Here is a 24580-nt window from a genome sequence, read left to right on the forward strand (position 1 = left end):
TGCTGGCAAGTTTAATAATAGCATAGGCCAAACAGAGTAATTCACAATCATTTGGCTCAGATCAGTACACACACACACACACACACACACACACACACACACAAAGACTTTCTGCTGCTTGGTTGATGAACCCAAGGGAAGAAGGAAACAAAGAGGAGGGGAGAATGAATTGGACCAAATAATTTAAAGTGCAGAAGGAGTTAAAGCCATGTGGGAAATTCTCTTCAGAAAGGCAAGGGACCAAGCTCCCCTTTTACTTTTCAGTAAATAAACTGATAGAAATTATAAAAAGAAACAAAATGGAAAGAAAGAGTACATATAGATGCAAGTTGCAGAAGTTGAATTAAAAAAAAAAACAACTGAAAAAGAAGGAAAGCATTTGCTGTAGTCTAAGGTAGTTGAGAGGAAAGCATCAGCATGTGGCATATGTTGCTCTAAGGCATTTCATGAAGTACAATGTATTTGTGTCTTACAAGCAGGATGAAGGAAAAATAATTGCATTCTTGTACTTCAGTGAGAATCTCTGCTGCATACATGTGCGTAGGAATAAAAGGCTTTTGTATATTTTCATAGTTGTGCTTCTCCAGGAAAAAGAACTTTACTGTTTCAAAAAGTCTGCAGTGTGGTTAATAAAATCTGGAGATTTCTCACTGAAATTTTACTTTAGCATATGCATCTTTGCTGTAATGTACATACTTGTAATTTCACAATGGTAGAGTAAAAGAAGGAAATAACTGGGTAAATGGGTCTTTGTACTCTCTGCTGAATGCTTACAATTAGTTGCCTTGGCAGTTATTATTTTATAAGGATTTTGTTCTGATTTGCATCTTTGGAAATGCCACTTTGTTTGGCCCTGCAAAAAGACACTGTTTTTCAACAAAAAATGTCAGTTCTATGGAATTGCTTAATTGAAGTCACCCGTGTAGCCTCAATGTCTATTTAGGCTCTGCAAAGCAGCTGAAGCCTGCAATGAATGTATCAGTGTTTGGCTGAGATACAGGAGCCTCAGACCACAAAAGAATGCAGACAAAAGATTTTTTAAAAATGCAAAAAGAGGGGAAAATGTAGCCTTTGGACGTGACAACATTATTTTTATTCTGAGTAAAAATAGCAAGGGTCTCCTTCAATGGACGAATGACGTTAGCGATACAGCCAGTGTAGGAAGCTGACATTGCTGAGGGCCAAGATCTGATAATTTGATCTCCATTTGTGTTCAGCTGATCCAATGAGTTTTAGCGTAGCTGGAGAATGACATATCAGGAGCCTGCAGGCTTCCTGAAATATCTTCAGCTAAATGCAGGTTCTCCTTGCATTTTTACAACTACTTGTGGCTTCTAGCATACCAGCATGATGACAGTCTAAAGGTAAGTGGTTTTGTGATGAATGAAGATAATTAAAATAGAAGACTATTGGTTTCCTTGAATAATGACCTTTCTTATTGAAACCCTGGAAAATCACCTTGATGCAAAACTAGGAATTTTGAGACTGCTCTCAAAAAATTAGAAGGATTTTTCTGCATCAAAGCAGCAAATCAAATAATTTCAAAAGAGCAAAAAATGGCAGCTAAGGGGGGAAAACCTATTCAGAGAGAGATTCTTACAGTTCTTTGTTTTTAAAGTTACTTTTACAAGTAATTTTTGTTACTTTTGCTGTTTTCCAACTTTTGTGGGATAAAGGCATCCTTTCCTTTCCTGTCCTGTTAACAAACATCTTTCTAAAGTATTATTCTCTTTTATTAGTCTTGTCATTTGTGGAGTAATAAATAAATAAATTTGTTTCTACTGCCTTCATGATTAGAGAGAATAAGAAAAAGAAGTAGAAAAAAGTGAGAAAATACAGAAGGGTAAAGAGCTGGTACAGAGCTAAATACTTCTTAGAATGAGAGGCTGTCAAAGCCAAATTGATTCATAGCTTGAGTGCTGAAGTATGCTCATGTTTGCTCTGTAACCACGGAGTTATCAGAGGACAAAGTTGATGTTGTGCTAAGTGAGCTGGCAGCAGCATGATGTAAGAAGTATTATCACATTGGACACACGTGAGTCTAATACCTAAGGATGTACAATGCTAGCCCCAGGAGAGAGGCCAGCAGCTTTCCTGCAATTTGCACTTCAGTGCAAAGAGCTGACACAGGAAAAACTTATGGAAGAGAGCAGAGTCCTAAAAAATATTTCAAGAGGTGAAACAGGGTCATAAATTTGTCGACTCCAGTAAATTTAGGAGTTGGCAGTAAGTTTAGGAGTCACAGTAATTTGTCAATTGAGGTAAATTTAGTAGTTTCTCACAGTACTGAAATGGGCTAAAGGTATGAGTAGCTCTGATTTTGTTTTCTTCTGTTCCTCTGTCATTAAATGCATCTAAACTGCCTTTCACTGGAAATATATATGACATACAGGTAGAGAATCTTCACAGTTCAATACAAAAGTTTAGAGTCTCCTGGTTTTGGTTATTTTTCTTTATTTGGAGGTGTGTGTATGTTTAGTTGGTTGGGTTGGGGTTTTTTCCCCTCCACAGTACCACCTGTGAGCACTCAGGCATTCTGTAGCATTCTTCTTGTGCTGAACACTGACAGAGTTCACACTTAACAGAAGTTTTCACAAAGCTACGTTAATATGCAGCAAAAGAATAATTTTTCTATTAAATATTTGTATGATAATTACTAATGCAGTGCTCAGAAGTTTAATATTAATGAGGTTGTAACAGTTTAGCTGCATTAATGTGTATTTACTAATGGAAAAACACTTTTCTAATGTGGACGTTTAAAAAAAACTCAAAATACATGATGATAAATAGAATATTATGAGTTTCCAACTTTAAAAATAAATTACTTTGATCTGTTCCAGACATTATGTTTCAGTCGTAGATCCAACAACACACAACTTCTTAAAACAATTTTGTTTTATTAGAAGTTGAGTGAAAAAAAAGTTTGATGGTTTTGACTGGGTACTTGGCTAGGACGCCTGACAAATTGTGAGTGACACCTGCTTATTTCAAGCCAGACAGCCAAACATGATGCAAGATACAACAGTGTTTATTTTTCAATTTCTTTGGTAAGAAGGGAGGACCTGCATACCTAAGTAGCAATTAAGGAGAAAAGAAAAATAATCCTACCAGATAGTGTCACTCCTGTCTTTTTCAATTTTACACCACAACCCTTACTCTAATCACCAAATGTCAGTAGAGGGATAGATGATGACAAGCATCCTCATCATCAGGGCCTCCATAGTGGCTTTAAAGAGGCTTAAGACTTGACATCAACTAAGGGGTTTATGTATTTAACACTCATGCTTGCAAGAATCTGTTTTGCTAGGCTTTTAGGGGGCCTTCACTCCAGTTAAAAATACTTGTTTAAATAACTGTAGTTTCTGAGCTGACAACTCCCAGAGGCATATCTATACTATTTAGATAGATGAAAAAATGAACTCCAGAACTATTCCTTTTTCTGATTCCCAGAAACAGTTTCATGTTATTTATACATTGCTACTACAAAGTAATCTGGTGGTTTTGGTATCAATGACCTCTTGCTAAATTCTTCAGTGTTGTGTTTTATTAGCAGTATAGCAAGAAAGGAGGCCTTATCCTATTTTTTTCTACCTCCTGATTACTTTGCATATACATATACACATTCACTGGGTTCAGCGTTTTTTCTGTGTTCACAAAGTATGATCATAGGATTGCATCATTCAAAAGAAAAGGGTTCATATGATTAAAAAAATACAAAGCCAAAGTTTATAATGTGATAGTAGAACAGTAACCAAATTTCCCATTTTAGTTAATAACTGGATGGTGCCAGACTCTTTTCAGTGGTGTGCAGTGACAGGATGAGGAGCAATGGCCATAAACTAAACCACAAGAAGTTCCACCTCCACATGAGGAAGAACTTCTTTATGTTGAGGATGGCAGAGCACTGAAACAGGCTGCCCAGGGAGGTCGTGGAGTCTCCCTCTCTGCTCTAGGTGGCCTTGCCTTGGCAGGGGGGTTGGACTAGATGATCTCCAGAGGTCCCTTCCAACCCTTCTGAGATTCAGTGAAGTGAAATCCAAATATGTGCCAAATGTCTGGAGCTCCCAGTGAGGTCTGGACTGATGAAGCAGCATTTTTGCAAGATGCTGTTGGCAAAATTCTGACAAGGATGGAAAATTTCTCACAGCAAGCTCACACCTTGAATCAGAGCTTCACAGCAGCTGGTTTCTGGGTGAGATCTGTATACAACAGTTCTCAACTGAAAACTGAAGCAACTTGGATTTTCCCTAAGGCATCATTTTCAAACCTTTTTAGAGTTCCCTCACATCTTCTTTTCTGTGGCATTTTATGTCTCTCCTATTCTTCCCCAATGTGCGTATATTGTAACTCCTCTAGCCTGTCCCAAAACTCTGTCTTTCTCAGACTACAGCTACTCATACTGTTTATTCTTCACAATGTTTATTCCTTTACCCTTAAAGAAAATGCACTCCTTCCTCACAGAAAAACAGCTCATAAGTCCAGATCTTACAGCTGCTTATTGCAATTTTATTAGCTCAAAGGAAATGCCACATTCTTCAAGGGGCTGCTGAACAGAAAGCTTTAGAAGTGTGGAAAGCATGAAAGGCAGAGAAAAGCCTGCGTAGAATTTCCTGGGGTTTTATACCATGGAAGGAGGTACTGGCTATTCCTCTCTCCAAAAAAGGCCTCACTCCTTTACATGGGTTTTTCGTGTTTTTAAGGACAGGAAGTGGTATCCAGGAATTAGTAGGGCAAAAAGAATTCTAGACACACTCACCTGTGCTTTCTACACTCTTCTGGTTTTCCCATTGACTAGCTAAATTGTCTTTATTGACAAAATTCTCTAAATGCTTATCTCAGGATAACTTTATCAATTCAGGAACTGCTTCACAGAAAAAAATCTTTTATGTCTACTGTGAACTCCCCTCCTCCCAATGCTGTCTAAATGCCAGAAGTTGTCTAAAGTATCTCTACAGTGTTCAATTCCCGATCAGTAAGAGTTCAATGGTCTGGAAAATAAGGAAGAGAGTGTCAGAAGGAGTTTCTGGGATGCTTTTACAAAAGCCATGTGTTCAGCACTGTGCTGGAGCCAGGAACAACCTATCAGTCCTGAAGCAGCTTTCTCAGATACAACTTTATTCCACAAAACCTTCAGGATTCTAAAAAAGCCTTTGTATTCTGAAAGTCTATGATGTGGTCATGCCCCAGATTTGTACCTGGACAAACAATGTCAGACTTCCTTCAAGATGAGAGAAAACAAGTGAGATGTTCTGATTTAACGGAACATATAATTAAAACACAGTTTTTGATCTAGAATTCAGCTATGAAATCTACCCTCTCTTTTGCTCAGGTTGGAGGGGTGCATATAAAGAAGGTAGGTTTGAGTTACTCTCTTGTCTATATTTTATCTGTGCAGCAGCACATGGAATTTTCTACTGTTGATAGCTCTGGCATACACAATTGCTATTGGCAAAGCAATGATTTAAAACTGAGAAAGGAATGCAGAAATTTGAAAAAGGGTAATATAAAATATGCAGATAAAACCTCGGCCCCATCTCAATTACAATTACAGTAAATACGACCTTCCAAGGGGATTAGTATGGGTTTATCATCCAGTCCCAGGGCAAAACATAGGGAATGTTCAAAGCAAAAATATATTGAGAACTTTTGGAGTAAACTGTGTCTTGTTTTACTCTGGTGCTTACACTGGCTGAATGTTGATATACTGCTTCAGCACTAGGGCTCATCCATCTTTGGATTAGCACTAAAGAAAATGCCTTAGTTTGACAGTTGTAAGTGAGCCTTGTGCTTTTTCTTTTTTATTCACAGCTGGTTAAGTGTACAGGTCACGTTTCAGCCTCATTAGTGAATGGTGGCAACTGAAGTCTAGTTATTAATTCTCCAGCTTGCAAGTTGTTAGCAACTGAAGCCAAATAATATTGACATAATGTTGGCTCAGAGATTCCTGAATCTAGTAGAATCTTTATTTTTATTCCTTGATGGAAAATACCTTGTTGAAAAAAGTGACTCCTTAGTGCTAGACAGGTTCACATATGCCAACATTACACCTGGTATGTTAACAACTGGAAAAGTTATATGCCTAAATGTTTCTGTTCTGATTCTTTTCTTGGAATTTGTTCAAGGCTTCTGAAAATTTACAGGCCTGACTACACTTCCTGTTCTCCCTGGGAAGTGAATTTTTTAGTGAGTGCAAAGGTTCTTGTTAGCTTAAAATGCAAAAATATCTTCCATTTTCAAGATGTAATCTCCATCTTAGATACTCTGAAATACTTCAACATTCTTCATCTTATACCAGCAGATGTATTGTATTCATTCTCCATCATTACTTGGTCAAGAATTTCAGGGAAAAAATATGAATTTTCATATTTTCCTAATGTGTGACAAAATATATATTTGAAGAGGGCATGAGAGATGGAAAATCATCCCTGTTAAGATATCTCTAATGTGCTCATGATCACAATACCCTGGCATGTTAATTAAATTAACTGAAGCCTAATTCAATTAGGCTTTTTTCATCCTTCTCGTTACAATATCATGACTTTTATTTGTGGTTTTTTTGCATCTGTTTGTGTACACATAATCATTCCTGTTTCTGTCAGTAATGAAGACATAATTTATAGAAATAAGCTAAGATTGTCTTTTGTCCCTAGTAATGCAATTAAACCCCAGAACTAAATGAAGTAAAACATTATGTTGCATGACAGGACAGCATCTGTTTTCTCCTGTAGTTACTACTACGATGTAAAGGGAATTTTGTGTGCCATTTTTCCAATCTCTTCATTATCTTATGAATGCTATTCATATGTCTTTTTTTTTTATTCTACAATTCGAGCTCTCCTTTTCAAGAGTCTGTAAAATTAGCATTGTGGCTTACCTTTCAATTCTTGGAAAAGCCAGTGAAATGAATCTCTGGCTATTCGTGGGTACACATGTTGCTTTTCTTGCTGTGACTGTACTCTGAACCGTTGAGTTGAAGGAATATTGCAATGTCAGCATGCTTCTTGCCTATAAATAAAGAACAGGCATGTAGAATGAGTGATGTCAAGAAGGGAATGACAAATCATGTTCACATATAACCCTATATTTCTTGTGTGTGGCCCCCCTACAGCTCTATCCAATATTGATATATAATTTCTGCAGTGTAATCCAAATCACATTCAAAGGATGGACAATTTTTATTACCATTCATCTTTGTCAGGATCACTCAAACAGCACATGTAACTGAACTCTGCAAGAGGCAATCTTTTTCTGTGCAAAGTGATATCAGAATACAAACAGTGAGCCAAGAAGAAATAGGAAAAACAGAAGTTCACAGTACTCCTAAGAAAGAAAATCGAAGAGATTATATTGAACAAAGTAAAAGCCTTTTAAAATTATGCCTATTGGACTTGATTTTTGATTTGTCTAATGTCTTGTTTCCAGAGTCCTGTCAAATGAATCCTTTTATACTGAAAATATTCATTAAAAGGCCTCCCAGTTGTCATAGTTCCTCTAATATACACATGCTACTTGAAAGCTTATTTCAAGCAGGAAATTCTGAGGCTACCAGAAATATCACTTTTATTAAAGGCTAGTGAGAAATCAGGAAAAATGGTAGAATCAGAAATGAGGATTCAGGAGAAATTATAGAATCAGAAACCATCTAGAGGAACTGTCTTGTATAATCAGTGAAGGACTGTGACATGATCACAATGAGGGAAAGCCGTTATAAGGAACAATGAGTTGGAAGTGAGAGACAGAAAGCAAGGAGTGGCAGTAGAAAAGTGAGGATCAGAACAAACTGCTATATATTTTAGTTTATTTCTGGTTTCTAAATGCCCCAAGCATCCCCTGATCATTTGCGTCTTAATCCAGGAAATTAAATTAATGAAGAAACACACTGAGATGTTATTTCACAGAAATTCTGGCCTTACATTTGGTATCATAGTTCTTCTGTTTGTTCCGTCAACTATATATTTGATTAATTTCTTACTTTTCTCCTGGTTACATTACTCTTTTTGTTGGCTACAATAAAAAGTTGTGTTTATGTAGTTGTTCTTTGTGTAATAAATATTCTTGCATATTTATGATGAGTCCACATGGTCCACAATAACCCAGACCCCGATCAAAACAAGCTCTGTGTAGGTTTCACCACAGTGAAACCTACACAGTGTCATGTTTTCTCCATTTCTCCTGTTACTCTTGGGAGCAAGTTCAGTGATGAACAGGCACAGTGACAACAGAGATGTATCAACACAGTGCTTCCAGGTGCATAAGCCTCACTGAAATACCTTAGGGCATTGCAATAGTATTGAAGTAGTTCTTCTGTACTTCAGATGTCTTCAACTGTGCTCTACTCACTTCATGCTCATTAAGATAGTTGTTTTGCAAAGGGGGGAGTCCTTCTTGGTGGTGGTATATGGAATATAAAGGCTGTTTATCCAAAGGCCTCTTGCAGAACATGGCAAACAAGAGCTGTCAGAGCCAGAATCTCAGCACTAGTTGGAAGCCAGTTCAGATTGCTGAGCAACCCAGAATCCAAGGAGTACAAAGATGGTTTAAGGGCAGTCTTACTTATCCTCCCCTAAGGCTGTGAATTCAGTTCTCCTTCTTCTGCATATGCAGTGTAAAATTTCTACTGTAGCCCTGCTGCATTGTTTACTTAATTTGGCAGGCTCCTTTCTACATCAGGATTGGGTTTCCTCACTTAAAAAAACCAGTACAAATAGGAATGCTTTCCCTGTGTTGTAAACAGGCACAGGAGCCTGGCACAGGTATTTCTGTACACCTATTTTAATCCCTGTCAGCAGATGAGGACATACACTCCAAAGAGTTACAATCAGTCTTTCTGCAAACTTCAGCTGGTTTTGGGTCAGGCATGTAAATCCTCACATTATCCACAAAATATTTACAATGTAGAAGTAACTCAATGGAAAACTACGTATTTTCCAGGCCTGCAGATTGATTTGATGTGATCATAGTTGTGGGGCAATAGTGCCATTCCATTTCAGTCCTTTGCCTCTCTTCTAGCAAACCACAGGGCTGCCAATTTCTGCCAGCTGTGAGAAATTCTGAGATATGAATATTTATCCATTTGGATGTGAAATGAGAATAATAAAGGGTGATGTTTCAAAAAGCTGTATTTTGAAGGGAAAGAAAAGAACACCCGCATAATTTTGTAGCAATTTGTTAAATGTAAGACTGAAGAGAAATCAAGCCAACTTCTTGAAGCTGGTACTGTGAAAGAGGCTAGCTTTTTGAGCCTTATATTTAATATACTGCTCACAGAATTTATCATATCCAGTTCTTTTATGACAGTCAGTATAACTTCATGTTTGTGTGTGATTGAGAGCTATATCAAAATGTGTTCCTGAAGTGTTGCATTGTATTGAGCCATTTTTCTCTTTACACTTCAATAAATTTACTACAGTGTGTATAGTGTCCCAAAAAAATCTCTTTTATAACTAACAGTACTGGAGATTCACCACTGCCTGAAGGTTGTGCTAGATTCCATGCATTTTCAGGATAAGACTTTTGCAGTCAAGCCAACAGGAAAAGAAATTGTAACCTTATAGGCATAACATGAAAAGAAATAGTTCAAACAGTGCAGATAATTAAACAAAGCAGGAGAATCAAGACAGAAGATTATTTCAATGCAAAACTTGATTTGAGGTGAGAGAGCAGAGCACTGGGCAGCTCAAGGGGATACTTCAGTATCTCTTAGGGTTGTGTTCTTAATTGGACTGGACCATGACTTCCACTGTTTTGCAAGGATGGTAGCAGGTGTCTGACATGCTCATTTTAATCTGCTCATCCCCCCAAAACAGAGTATTAGTGAGGAGGAAGTGCTGTGAGGAACTATGTCTAGTGAAATAAAGTTAGCTAGAGTAGCCAAGCTGAAGAATTTATTAGTGTGATTATACTGACACAAAGATATTCCAACTCATATTGGACAGTTTAGATGCACTGTTCCTACATTGAATAGCTTACTGTCCAAACAAATATTTTAAAAAGACCAACAAAACCCAAAGCAATGACACCGAAAAGCAAGCAAACAAACAAAAGATAAAAAAGACAAGAGGAAGGAAATATAAGGCATGAGGAAAGTGAAATACAGAAAAGTTAAACAGCATTTCACCAGGAATGGGAGAAACTGGTAATTAACTCAGCCTCGCTAAGGCTCTACCCTTGCTAGTTCAATGATGCTACCCAACGTCTTTGGTGGCAAAGGTCAGGAAGACTGGGAAAACTACTTTTGGGTACCTCTAGGCACTTTCTGTTTTGCCACAACAGGATTCTGGATATAACTAAATCACCTGGAAACTATGATAAGATAAATGCACTGAATCTGTTTGACTGACTATTTCCTAGTAAACAGAACAAGAGAAAAGAAATGTAAGGTAAAAGCTGTTATTTTTATTTTCATGTCTTGACAATAAGGTTAATTTGGTTTTATAGGCATTTTCTCCTTTTGATTAATTTAGATGCACAGGGGAAAAAAGGCCCCTTTCTAAGACATTTTTACATTTCCAAAATATTGAGGGCATATTATTTTGTTTAAAAAAAACATACCAGTTTTGGCCACCTATGGTCTCAGAACGCAATCCAGACAGGTGAAAAGTATGCAGTTAAATACAAGTCTGTTATGTGATGCCATTGTAAAACCAAAGAGACAGTGGCACTCTGAAAATAGCCATGGCTCATATTTGAAGCTCAGCAGAATAGATAATATTCTATACAGTCCTGTTGTAGCCCTATTGCAGCCATATCTAAAATACACTGGCATTTACAACCATTTAGGAATAATGCAGAAGAAGTATGGTAAATGGTGACACAGTTTTCCAAAAGTTTCAGGGGAAAAAAATACAACCCTTTGTACAAGATGGACATTTTTAGGAGCTCCATGTGCAGGAAATAGTTCAGTTTATTACAGCAGCTCAAAACCAATGTTGACTGTTACAGGACCAGGTTTGGTTTGCAGCTCAATTCACCTTCATAAACCAACAGTTAAATTAATTCTTGCAAATCACAGCTAACCTGGCTTTTGCTAGCTCCGTGTCTCTGCATATATATTTTGATGTGCATCTACCCGACAGTGCCACATAAAATGTGTTGATATTTTTTCACTGTCTACTGCTCTAATTCTCACTCTTTAGCCTTGCTGGTAGATTTGAGTGTTTCAGCTGCATGCGTTAGGTGTCAAAGACTGCAGCAACTGCAGCACTTGGTAGATTTGTACGTGGCACTGATGGTAGCTTCTGCTGCAACAAATAAACTACAGAGAGAGATCTTGCGCTGCCTGCATCATGCTTCAGGCAAACTCACTCTCTTTTGCATTCCAGCCTCTAGCTATTTGGTCAGCATCCCTGTTCTTTGAAAATGCTTTAATTATCTTTCAATATTGTCACTTGGAACTTCAGCGTATGGTTTTAAGTCATGCCGCTTATGTTGCTCTTGCTTGCCTGACTACTGTAGAAATACTTTAGAAAATGAGGTAATCCTATATCTCCTTTTATACTGGTTAATTTCCTATACCCAAGATGTTTCTTGTCCAACTTCTTTCTGAGATCTTTAATTATATTGTTTTATGATTTCCCCTTCTTTCTTAATCTCCTGTTCATAGTAAAATCTTCTTGTAATATTCCTAAATGGCGGGATATAACTGTAGCATTGAGAGCCTCTTAATATATATAACAGTTCAGATTATTAGGACATGGGCACTGTTACCTTCTTGGCAGAACTAATTAGCACTTTTAACAGCTGGCTCTGTTTAGAAACCTAAGTTGCCTTATGGCTGAGCATCCTGGAAAATACTATTCTAAGAAGATTTGTCCCTTCTTATATATTAACCTACATTAACAAAATATATTAAAATGCTGAAGAGAGTGTCTGGAACAACGTTACTAACATGGCCAAAGGTCAGCACCTTAGTTTTTAGTTTAAATCAATGAAAACTGTACAATGTTTTTTTATTTTAGTAAGAGCAAGCTGTTTAATTTTTAACAATCCTTCTTTCTCTCTGCCCTCCAGAAAATCTAGGAGTGCATACAGGAGAATATTCAAAGCAAAACACATATTAAAAATTCTGAGTTTCTTTTCCCTCTACTGGGCTTCTCTGGCCAATAAGACCTCTTTTATTCACTTGAATGAATTTTCTTTGGACTCAATCTTTCAGATTGCTTTCAAACAGTGGGTATTATTTATACAGAAAATAGTAAAATTTTGAAGCCCTTACAATATTTTAGGTAGTAACTGATGGTCATAACCATCAGTTACTACATCATAACCATAACAAGTCATAACCAGGGGCTGTGTTCTTTAGAAGTTAACATCTACAAGAAATTAGATCTCCATCAGCCTTGGAGTTTTCCTCTTAACTTGGGTGTTGTAAAAATGATGGCAGGAACACATCTCAAGTTTGCTTTTGTTCCACTTTCTGAATGGAAATATGCAAAATTGCCCAAGGATGAGGAATATTAGTACACACATAGGAAGTGCCATTCTCACACTCTCGAACATTACTTTTGGCTATGAAAGGTCTTGAAACTGTAGAACTCAAGTAAAAGTGCTTACAGGCAGACAAATCTACAACTTGCTCACAGCTCTCCAGAAGGCAGATCTGCTAAATTTCAATAGTCTCCATTTGCAGATGCAGATATGAAAACAGTGCCTTGCATAATAACTTACTAGGCAGCATACTCTAACCTTGCATAAGTGAAAACATTCTTAACAGATGTTTAACGCCCCTTTAACCCATTTATACACCACTGTATAGGGCTACATATAAACATCTAAACATCATATAAAACACTTCACTTCCTTGACTTAGTTATTGCACAGATTCAAAATCATCAAAACTTCATACTTATGAAGGATACCAGGCATGGATCAATCTACGTGTTTACTTGATTTCCTGGCCACAGTATTTTGAAAGCATTATCCTTGTGCTTCCCTTTGAAAATCCAATTCAAATTAGCATTATTTTAGACAGCCAGGACAAGCAGGGTCTATATTAGAGTACTACAGTATGCACATTATTAATGATCAAAAAAATTCTTGGTAACAAATTTAAGATATCAGTCTGGTAGATGCCTACACATGATATGGTAGATTTTCCCTTCGTCCTCTTTTAAGGTATTCGTACTTTCCTTGTAGGACATGAAGCCCAGATGTTCTCTTACTCATTGCCAGAAACTCCTGCAGTACAACTTACTCCAGTGGAACTAAAGCTGTAGTTTATCCGCACGGCCATAGAGCGGCAGCCTAGTAACAAAAAAAAAAGATGCACTTGTTGTTACAAGAAGTGGGTGTTTCCTAATGGTTTAACATTTCAGAGTGGTTTCTAAACAGTAGAGAGAAAAATGCAGGAGGCGTGACTACTCCCTGGTGGCGGAGGGGAGGGGGAGAGAGGGGGGGAATCTGGCCTTGATAAAAGCTCAATACTAAGGGGAGGGAAGGGGAAAGAGGTTGAAAATTGGATGGCAAAGGGGGTCAGATTACGTGGCTGTATAAGCAAAGCTGATCAAAGAGTAAGACACAAAGTACTTGACTTATATCTTAAAAATCAAATGCTTTTTCTTCCCTTTGATACAGGCAGTTAAGCACTTCCATCATCTGTGGAAACTAGTGGACAAGCTAACGTTAATGCAAGCTAATTTTTTAGCTAAGCAGTTTCACAGACTTTTCATTGATCAAAATACAGCTCAAAAAGCCTCTGAATGTTCACCCAGCATTGCAAATCTAAAATGTCAAAGAACAGTATTTAATTGTTCTGTTGTTTGCCATAGAGTTTTATGTGTGAAATAAGAACAATTAGATCTCTCTGCATTACGCTTTATTTTTATGTGGAATTAAGTGAGTTTAGCAATTTCAAGCACCCTTGAAACAGTACGTAAAAAATCACTGAGGCTGAGCTTTCTTTGCATTTATGTAAATGAAAACTAGGATTAACTCCATTAATGCTGGTGGAGTTTCAACAGCATGAAATTAGTGTGAGAAAAGCATTAGCCACAGCAACTTTTAAAGAAGTTAGTTCCCAGTGCTACTAAATTATACAGCTCATTATCCTTAAAACCAAAATTATTTTTTATGAACCATTTATAATTTTACTTCAAATGGCTGCAATTATCAAATTTAGTTATTACACAATAAATATCTTCATGCTGCAATTCTTTTTTTGTTTTGTATCTGTGATGTCCACATATTACTTATGTCCTTTGGAAACCAGGAGTGATACAAAATAGAGAAAAGTGGAGAGATAAATGCCAATCAATTAGTAATCAAATATTGGCTGCACTATACTTTAAAGTCAACAACTTTGACTTCAGCAAGCCTGAAGATTACCTATCAGACTGAGAAACAAATTGGAAGAGTACCCTCACACAAAGTTGAGGAAACCTCTGCTGGCAAACTCATGTTCCTTCAAATTACCACATATCTCTTTTACCGACACATACCCATCTGACTTACTTGGCTGACATTCAATGATTAAATTTCAGAGAATTTCAATACTTCCCAGAACTGTAACAATTACTTGCAATAAATTGATGTTTCTAAAGAATTAAAAAGATAATGGGAACCTCCAACCTTCTCAATATCTTCCTGGTTATCAAAACAAAGTCAACATATTCTTTTCTTCAACTTCTATATCACTACCACTTAGCCTGTTGATACTTTCATGTTTTTAATGTGAAAAGAGATGAAAGTCAAGTACACAGTAATGGCTCACAAAGTGAGCCGCAGATGGGTCTGTCCAGCCTGATATCCTATCTTCTACAATAGCAAAAAGTCCATACTTCCAGGAAAAGTATGAAAATAGCTTGAGTAACCTCTCTCTCCAGCAGCAAGCTGTTCAGAAACTTTCTGAGCCAGGGAAGTGCCAGAAGTACTTTTTTCCATATCAATTATAATCAATGAGACTAGTCCTCCACTTTATTTACTCCCCTTTGATCCTGAGACCTCCTCCTAGGCTTCAGTTACTATCCCTCACACTACCTCTACCTGCTGCTTACTCGCTTTAAACCTGCAACCAGATCTCTCCATTGGCAGCACTCTAGTGCTTATTTTATGAGAATAATGGTGCCACAGATTCTACTGACTGAAATTAAGGGAATAAACATCAAAAGGCTTCAGGAAACTATCTAGGACCAAGGGTACAAAATCCAGCTAGCTGTAACTTATTAGCAGGGCCTTCAGGTGGAGTTGCATACTAGGGTCAATACTGTATAACATCTTTAATAAAGACCCAGATGGTGGGATGGATTGTATGTATAACATGTTTGTGAGTGATACCAAACTGGAGAGCATGGCTAGAGAGCAGAGCGGCTATTCAGAAGGACCTCTGTATCCTGGATGAATGGGCTGATGGGGACCTCATAAAGTTTAACTAGGGCAAATGCAAAGTCCTATGTCAGGGATGGAGTAACTTAATGCAATAGGACAGGCTAGAAGCCAGATGGGTAAAGAGCAGCTCTGCATAAAAGGATTGGGAGATACTGTTGGAGTTTGTTTGAGATTGAGTTGAATGTAGCTGGCAGCATGCCCTTATCTTTTATTGAAGGTGCAGAGCAAGAGGGCAAGAGGCAATGGGAGTAAGTTAGAAAACAGAAATTCCCACTAGGTATCAGAAACAACTTTGTTACCATGAGGGCAGTCCAATACTGGAACAATGGCCCAGAGAGGTTGTGGAATTTCCATCCTTAGCAACTTTTGAAGCATTTAAATCTAGGCTGGAAAAAGCCCTGAGCAACCTGATTTAACTGGCACTGCTCTGAGCCGGGTCTTGACCAGGGTGGCCTCCAGAGATCTCTGACAACGTGAATGATTCTATGTTTCTGTGCATCTCTGGTTGTTACAGTTGAACCAAAAGAAGGTGAGGAATAAGGTGGGGAACAGAAGAAGGATGTGGACCTGTTGGAGCGAGTCCAGAGGAGTGCCATGGAATGCTCAGATGGCTGGAACACTACTCCTTATGAAGAAAGGCTGCGAGAGAGTTTGGGTTCTTTGACTTGGAGAAGAAAAGGCTCCAGGGAGACTTTATAGCAGCCTTCCAGTACCTAAGGAAGGCCTGCAAGAAAGCTGGAGAGGAACGTTTTGTATGGGCATTTATTGGACAAGGGAAAAAGGCTTTAAAATGAGAGAAGGTAGATTTAGATTAGATTAGATTAGATTAGATTAGATTAGATTAGATATTAGGAAGAAATTATTTACTGGGAGGGTGGTGAGGCACTGGAACAGGTCGCCCAGAGCAGCTGTGGCTGCCCCCTCCCTTGAAGTGTTCAAGACCATTGGATGGGGCTTTCAGCAACCTGGTCTAGTGGAAGGTGTCCCTGCCCATGGCAGAGCGGTTGGAACTGGATGATTTTTTAAGGTCCCTTCCAACACAAACCATTCCATGGTTCCATGATTCCCAGAAGAGAGCAATTTCTATCAAAGAAGCCTGCTTGTGAGTCCCAGCTAGGAACAGATTAACTACCATAAATTATTTTCTGAAGCGCTTAGGATTCATACAGAATTGGTTTCAAAGAAATCTGGTTTTGCCATTTGAAACAACCATGCACTGTATAACTATAGCCCTTCAGCAGCACAGTCATCTTCAGAAGAAGTCTATAAACTTCAATTCTGTTTTCATTCCAATTTTAGTATTTCTTATTCTCATATATTCCTGGATACAGTTGCAAACCCAGTAAGCAACTTCCATTTAACTTTCCAAATTCCAATAAAAAAGTGAAACATTCTAGTTCATTCTGCCACTTTTTTCCTACAGATATATACACAACTTTCCCGGGTTATTTTTATGAAATTGGCAAGTTACATGTGTCCAGCTGATGAAGAATTTAATTTGCATATTTTAAAAAATTGTACCAGAGTTTTGATTAATTTATCATGTAAGAATACCAGCATTGGAATACTTGCAGAGGAATACCTATTTTGTCTGCTCTCTCAGGTTTATTGAGATATTAATGGAGTTGGAATCCTGAGGCATCATTAGGTTTCCTTTTCTTACTTTCTGTGCATCACAACTATCCAACGTGTTTATTGCTTAGTTTCTCAAAACAAAACAGGGAGGTGCTTTGACTACAGCAGATATGCTCATATGTGTGTTTTTCAGTTGCACTCACACCCACGTACACACAAAGAATTATGTGTATAGTCATACATACATATACACACACGCATTTATACTCTTCATACACATATATAGAGTAAGGTATCCTGGATCCAATAATAATAAACTAAAAGAAAAAATTACAGGCTTAGGTTTTCAACTATGCCACAGATTTTCCTTTTAATAACATACAGACTGAGACTGTACTAGCTCTTAGAATATAATGGGGTTTCTACCCATATGAATAATGCAGAATAGATACTAGAGGACTTCAAACTTTAACACAAGTTAGCGTCATCATTTGGCAGGTAAGGTATTTCCCACAGGTCACACAATTCTATATATTTATTCCTACTGATTTCACTAATCTCTGCTCTGGAAAGCCAAGCTCCTCTACTAGAGCATCTCATCCCATCTGATGCAGATAACTCCAGCAATAAGCCTCTAGTGACTGGAACAGATGTTGCTGTTTATTTAATTTATTTATTTTACTAATACACAGCTGCCAAGGCCAACAAATAAAAAACATTGAATTCCATCAGGATTGTGATTTCCAGTGACTACATCTTAAATGACAGACTCCCTAAAATTGATATTTTTTAAAAACAAGGATGTCAAGCTTGAACTTAAATAATTATTATGATAAGGAATCTAAAGGTGCTAGTATCTGGCAGCTTACATTCTAAATATATGAGTTCTTCATTGTGAAACTGGTTTCCCAGAGACAAGTGTATACAACTCATGCCCTACATTTAGGCCACATTTCTTGAACTGTAATGGTCCAAGTTCAAAGTTAAAAACATTTTAATATATCATCCAAATTATTTAGGATAGTAACCATGCATTTTTTTCTTTTCATTTGTCTTAATAAATGGCAACAATATGCAAGTTTCCCTTAACGCAGGTAAAATACTACAAAATCTCATTTTGGTGAGAGAAATATAAGGAAAAATAGCAAAAGGGAAAAAAATCAACAGAAATACCAAAAAAAGGCAGCTGAAAGACAAATTCCCTTGAATTATAATTCTGACTATTTCTGGTTTTCTATTTTGCCTTCAGCAAAACAGTTAATGGCCAGATTTCCAACAGTGGTGGCAGTGCCTAACTTTGAGGTGCATGGAGTGAGATTCACACCTGAGTTACGTGTCCTTCTCGGAGTGCATGGGGAGAACCAAGACCCTACACAGGCCACCCAACAAGTTCCTGTGAGCAGGGAGCTGTGCTGGGCCAGCTAAAGGGCTGTGTCATACAGAACAGTGCAACTGCAATTCTGTACTCCCTGGAGATTAAGGGTATGAACTAGGGCTGCAAATGAAGATTTTTTTATTTAGAAAGCACCCAGAGCCTAGAAACTACTCTCAGAAAGAACAGAAGGGAGCTTTCTTCAGAACATATCTGCTGAGGAGCTGCTGTTGGCTCTAGATATAGTACATTAATAGATCATTTGCCTGCAAAATAAAAGATCAGGACTTAATTTTAACTCAGCCAAAAAAATTAAAACTCACCTTCCCTTCCTTGCACCAATATTTCTTACCCATCACTTTATGCAAAGTGGGAAATTAGGGATTCTTTTGGAGCTGGAATACTACGCTGAAAAGAGCACAAGCCTGGAAGAGCAAGCAAAGGGAGGATGATTGTATCAGCTGGCAGCTGGGAACTAACTCTCAAAGGGTGAGAAAGAGACTTGGAGCTTAGTCTTTGAATTTTATCCAATGATTTTAAAATGCAAAGGGTTGTGAGTGCTTCTCACATGCTAGATGCTCTTGAAAAAATCCTAATAGGATTTTATTTCAAATAATTTAGGCACTTATCAATGCAGATATTTGACCCCAAATTTCCAACAGCCACTGAACTCTAATTCAGCAAATTTATGAGAATTTCAGTAAACCTTCCTACTGAATACCTTGCAAAACAAGGAGGGACCTTAAAACATGGGGCTTTATGTCTGTGATTTGACTGGTAGTCATACTGAAGGTTTTGTCTCTCTCCAGCTGTCTACTCTGAAAGTTTGAAGTGTCTAATTGCACACAAAGATAGGTGCTCAGCTTTTTACTTGAACTAAGTATTTATTTGGCATAAATCAAATTATTGGCAAAAACTTAAAAACAAGTTTTCAAAAGATTAAGTAAAAGCTTCTATCAATTAAGTACTTTATACTTAAGACTCTTAACAGCCACCCACAAACTCTGAAGAGAAGTTCAGCTACAATGCAAAACATTAAAAACCAACTCAGTTTCCAGGAAATAAACTTTTATTTTCTGTACATCTTATGCAAGAAATGCAAAGCAAAGCTTTCTTCCTTGGCAACTCTTACTTCTGTCTCTTATTTTCTCTATGGAATGTAACAGCTACTGGCTATGCAAAATATCTGAAAATGGTGAAGAATCACTTTATTCCAGACCAAAGCAAGGAACAAAAAAGTCCTTGCAGAGAAACAAAACATTACTAACAATTACTCTCTGATTTTTAGTTTTTTTTGCCTTGCAGCTGAATGGTTCATCTCCTGTCTAGCCTTGGTCTATTCATAGAGAAAATCAGCATTCATATACTCACACAAGAATGCTACTTAATAATATCTCATTGTATTTCAAGTAATATAAGAGAGACATGCCAGCTTATATGAACTTCCATTGCCTGTTGGTCTCTGCATCTTCCCAGGCATGCAGCTGGACAGTCATTGTATTCAGAGAGCAGCAGCTTATACAGTATGACATTTTATTTTTCCTTCCCTCAGTTTCCAGCAGACGAAAATTTGTATTATCTCAGGAAAAAAAAAAATTCCAAAATTCCAGCACGTCTGATTTCACATTTGGTAGATAGGCTTTGTGTAACTCGGACTGTGGGATTTTCTCATATCACAGGTAACCTATTCCCCATTGTCAGTAGCTCAGTGATTAGAGTCTACCAAAAGGGTAGTCTATCAGGAGGACAAAGTAGAAAGTTTTATGAAAGCAGAGATAGGTGTGACTTTGGAAGGGCAATATGATGGTGAAAACTAAGGGAGATGTTATGGAAACAGAATACTGTGTAGGTATTAATAAGCAAATGCTTCTCTAGGGAATTTTCATTGGCTGCATTGCAATTAGCTAGGAAGAGGCCTTGTATTTGACCCAGTGTGAAGCACTGCTGTCTTGGTCTACTAAAATTTTCTCTGCTGGTGAACTGTCAACATTATTTTTTTTACAAATCTGAGAAAATTAAATAATTTAATTCAGGTTTTCAGGAATGACTTTTGAGGGGGTAGCGTTAGAAAACATGGATATTTTTCACTATTGACTATGATGTGATACAGATGGCTATAGAAGAGTAGCTTTGGCTCTAAATTGCTCAAATACCATGTTTGCTAGAATCACAGTTTTTATAACCAGAAGAGCCGAGTAATGCAGATAACCTAATTTTCACTAAGAAATCTGTTATGTACTTCTTGGCCAAATCTCCCACTGGACCTTGGAGTACAACTTGTAATTAGAAAAGGAGGACTGTCTACTGCTACTCAGCCTCCAGGGATATATTTTTGTTAAATATCCTCCAGCTGTATTCTTAAGGTAAGGGGTTTGCAATGGTCCAGACATAAATGTTCTCTGGCAATGATGGTTTAGCAAATCTGAAAGAAATCTATAAGAGACAGAAAAATTTTCTATCCTGCAAAACTAGCAGCCTGTGGAGAAGGAAGGAGGTCTTGTCTTGTTTCTGCCAGAAGGAAAGATTTTTTTCTAAGTTGTCAGTTGCTTTCCTCCTCTCCAAAGACACAGCTTGGAGGATTTAAAGCACAAGTCCAGGGTTCAGCTCTGTGTCTTTAAAGCACAAAGAGAAAAGGCGAGCACCTAAAGAGAACACAAGCAAGTTCTCAGATAATGCAGTGGCAGTATTATATTCATGTGCTTTGGGCACATGATCTCAAACAAAAAAAACCCTCACTAGCAATAGAATACAGCACAATTGTTTCTAGATGCCTATCTGTTAAAAGCCATTTTTTGAATTATACTTTCAGCTTCATATATTCTCTACGCTAATTTATGGTGCCCCAGTTCATTCTTGCCCTCATGCTGCTCCCTCTCTTGTGCCAGAGTAAGGATTTATGCAGTGGCAGGTGAAGCAGATCAAAAAACTGATCCATGTTAAATTTAAGCACAAAAAAGGGGGGGTTAATTTTAATCTGGATCGTGGAACTGATCTCATTTATTAAACAGCTGCATAGATCAGGGAAGATGGAAATGTAGGGAGGAACAGAATGGGTGGAGGAAGGCAAGATTACTTCTTTTGATAGCAGTGCTGACCTGTGACATTTTACAGGGCATAAGAAATTACAGACTGTGAGTGGACTGACTTTTGGAGCACAGTGAATTAACTTACTCTCAAAATTACTGTCAGGCCCTTACAATGTATCACATATAACCAAATCTGGTTTTAAAGAGGAAAAATAATTTCATTAAAGGGGCAGTGTATATTGGTTTGTCTCATAAATCACTAACTTATAATAGTCACAGGTAAGTCCTTTTAACTAAATCCTGTCATACAACTTTTTAAACAAATTTTCTTTTATTTAAAGAGTTGTCTTGAAACAGGTAAATCAATACATACCAATTAAGATAGTTTACGAAATCTTTACCGTTTTTTCTGTTCATCAAAATACACACACTTAATGTAGTAATTTCCAATCTAGATACATATTTGTATTAGTTACCAGCCTAGCCAAGTGTCTGGATTCTATCCATGTAAATGCAACGTTTATCTTTCCTGTACTAATGATTTTAGAATGGTGCTACATTGCAAATTGTGTGTTGCAGCAAAATATCTGCAAAACCGTATCTCAAAAAAAGCTTGGGGACATCTTTGAACATTAAGGGATGAATGTGGCTTGTACCATTCAGATGAAATATGATTTAGGCAGAAGTAACCAAAGGTTTTTCATAGGCATTTAGAGTGCTTTCCTTTCTTAGTATGAAGGTTTTAAGGTATGTGTAGAGAAAATTCTGAAGTACCTTTCTGAAGATTTAAAGCAAACTTTCTTTTTTCCTGTTGCTCAGAGAAAATAAGGAAGAATGGCTGTAGCAAAGCATGTAACAGGACTTGGAAAATGCCTGTATTTCTCTTCATTCTTAAATGGGAAATGTTTATCTTCTAACACCTTTCCTGGAAATCAGATCTCTTGCTAAGAAGCAAATGTGGTATAGGTTTGTTTTACTGAAGTGGTATCTAGATCACATCTAAGAAAAATCTGTGTTAAATGGGGCAGTTCAGGGCTCACAATTTACAGTGAGCATTCTGGTTTGTTGACAGTAACTTGGGTTTCTTTTAATGAAACTATTTCTATCATGGGGATTTTCTCTTTGTAGTACACCTGTGACTAGTAATTGGAGAGTGTAATTCAATTCTTTGCATAAAGCACACTTCTTTATGGACAAATGGATAAAATACGTAACATGAAAAAATGGCAAAGAAATCTACAGTAAGAGAGCTCTTCTAAAAGCTGTCTGGTTTACCCATGTAGATACACTTGGTCATTTTTATCTGCAACAGTAAATACCTTTCTGATGCTGCAGGCATGCCCTGGGTCACAGAAAGCAGAAATTTTCTGGAATTTCATTAGAAAGCCTGAGCTTTTTGTGGAGTAAAACTGGTGACCAAAAGTATGAGCATACATGTTGTTGTGTTCTCTCTACTGTAAATACAAAGTTAGTTGTAATTATTAGTAACTTCACTAGAGGTACTGCACAATTGTACCAATGACACAACATTCAAGACTGGCAAGTGCCAGTCATGAAATCTCATGTTACCTTTACAACTTGCAATTATGCTGCCAGTCAGTTGTGTTTGGGTTCAAGTGTTATGCCTCTAACTCTTACACCTGGGTGAAGTATTTCTCAGTAGCTAAGAATGCCTTCAGAACAAAGAAGTGAGTAGGAGGATTAGTGTGAGCTTGTGATAAGCCATCTTTGCACTTCCATCTCATCTAACTCTGTATGATAGAACAGCTTATCAAATGATTAAGAGATAGGGATGCAAAAGGACAGCTATCTTGGATTCAGCCTAATTATCACAGCAAAAATAATTATGGAGTGCTTTTAAAATGCTTAGAGCAGCAATAGAAAGAAGTGAAACAGATTCTATCGGCATCCATAACAGGCACTGCTTCAGAGGCTCACTCCTTAATGACCTGCTTATGATGAGAGGTTTCACACAAAGGGCATCTTTCATCTGTGTGCTGGCTGATGGTTCCTGTGCTTCTGAGAACAAACAATTTAAACAGAAGTGTCCTCTCACTTTCTCCTAAGTCCTCTAGACAATTTTACCAAATTCCTAAGCTGGCCCCTGCTCTGCCATCCTAGACAGCAGCCAAATACCATCCATCTCCGCACCCAGGCTCAACATCAGCACTTGGAAGCTGCTTCCTGAATTTATGTAAAGAAATACCAGATGTAACGTTGGAAAACAGCTCTCCAAAGAGAGACATGCATGCTCAGACATCTAGGCAATAGATTCTGGATTCAGACTGTGAGGGGGATGATGTTAGTAGCTCTGCTGAGCACCGAGCACCTCTGCCATAGCATTTGCAATAAAGAATTATATGGCCTTAATATTTCATCTTGCAGTTCCAAAACCAATAAACAACAGCATGTGAGGGAGGAATTATAGTTTCTGGAAATGACTGTACTCCCTGCTCCTTAAAGTTTAGATTTAGTTTCAATGTGTGCCAAGATATAGTACAAGAGCCAATGATTCTTCCAGTCTTCCTAAGTGGAGGAGTGGAGGAACCTCAGTTATGTTAGATCAGTTTTATTTCTTTGTGGGTTTTTAGAGGATGGTTTCATCCTGGGTTGGGAAATCTTAACTCTGGCATACCTAGGTGTGTGCTAGTTTGTGTGAGTGTAGTTAGTTAGAAATTTCAGTAAATTAGCCTTTAACTACATAGAGCTTTGGAAAGAATGCTTCCTGAGCTCAAACACAATGCCATTACACTTGATAGATTATACTATACATTTCTTTAAATGAGCTGTAACCCTAATAGGCCAGCATCTATTCCTGTTTTGAGTCTTTAGTGAAACCATAATCAGAACCCTAACAGTCTAATTAATTTATCTGAAGCCTTTAAAAAAAAAAAAAGAAAGAAAATATAGCAGCATGTTGAACTATGCTTAACTATTCACCACAGCAGTCTATCACAGTTACAGTGAGGTATTTAAGAATAAGAACTATATAGTATCACAGAATCACAGAAAAGTTTGGGTTGGAAGAGACCTTAAATATTATCCAGTTCTGACTCCTTGTCATGGCTGTGCACTAGACCAGGTTGATCAAAGCCACATCTAAGCTACCCTTGAACACTTTCAGGGATGGAACATCCAGAGCTTCTCAGAGCAGCCTGTTGCGGTGCCTTACCACCCTCTAAATATGGTATTTTCCCTAACACCTCATCTAAAGCTCTCTTCTTTTAGTTTAAAACCATTACCGCTTGTCCTGTTACTATCTGCCCGTACAAAACGTTTTGAAGTT

Source organism: Aphelocoma coerulescens, chromosome 4 (assembly GCF_041296385.1).
Source record: "Aphelocoma coerulescens isolate FSJ_1873_10779 chromosome 4, UR_Acoe_1.0, whole genome shotgun sequence".
In the NCBI taxonomy this organism is placed as follows: Eukaryota; Metazoa; Chordata; class Aves; order Passeriformes; family Corvidae; genus Aphelocoma; species Aphelocoma coerulescens.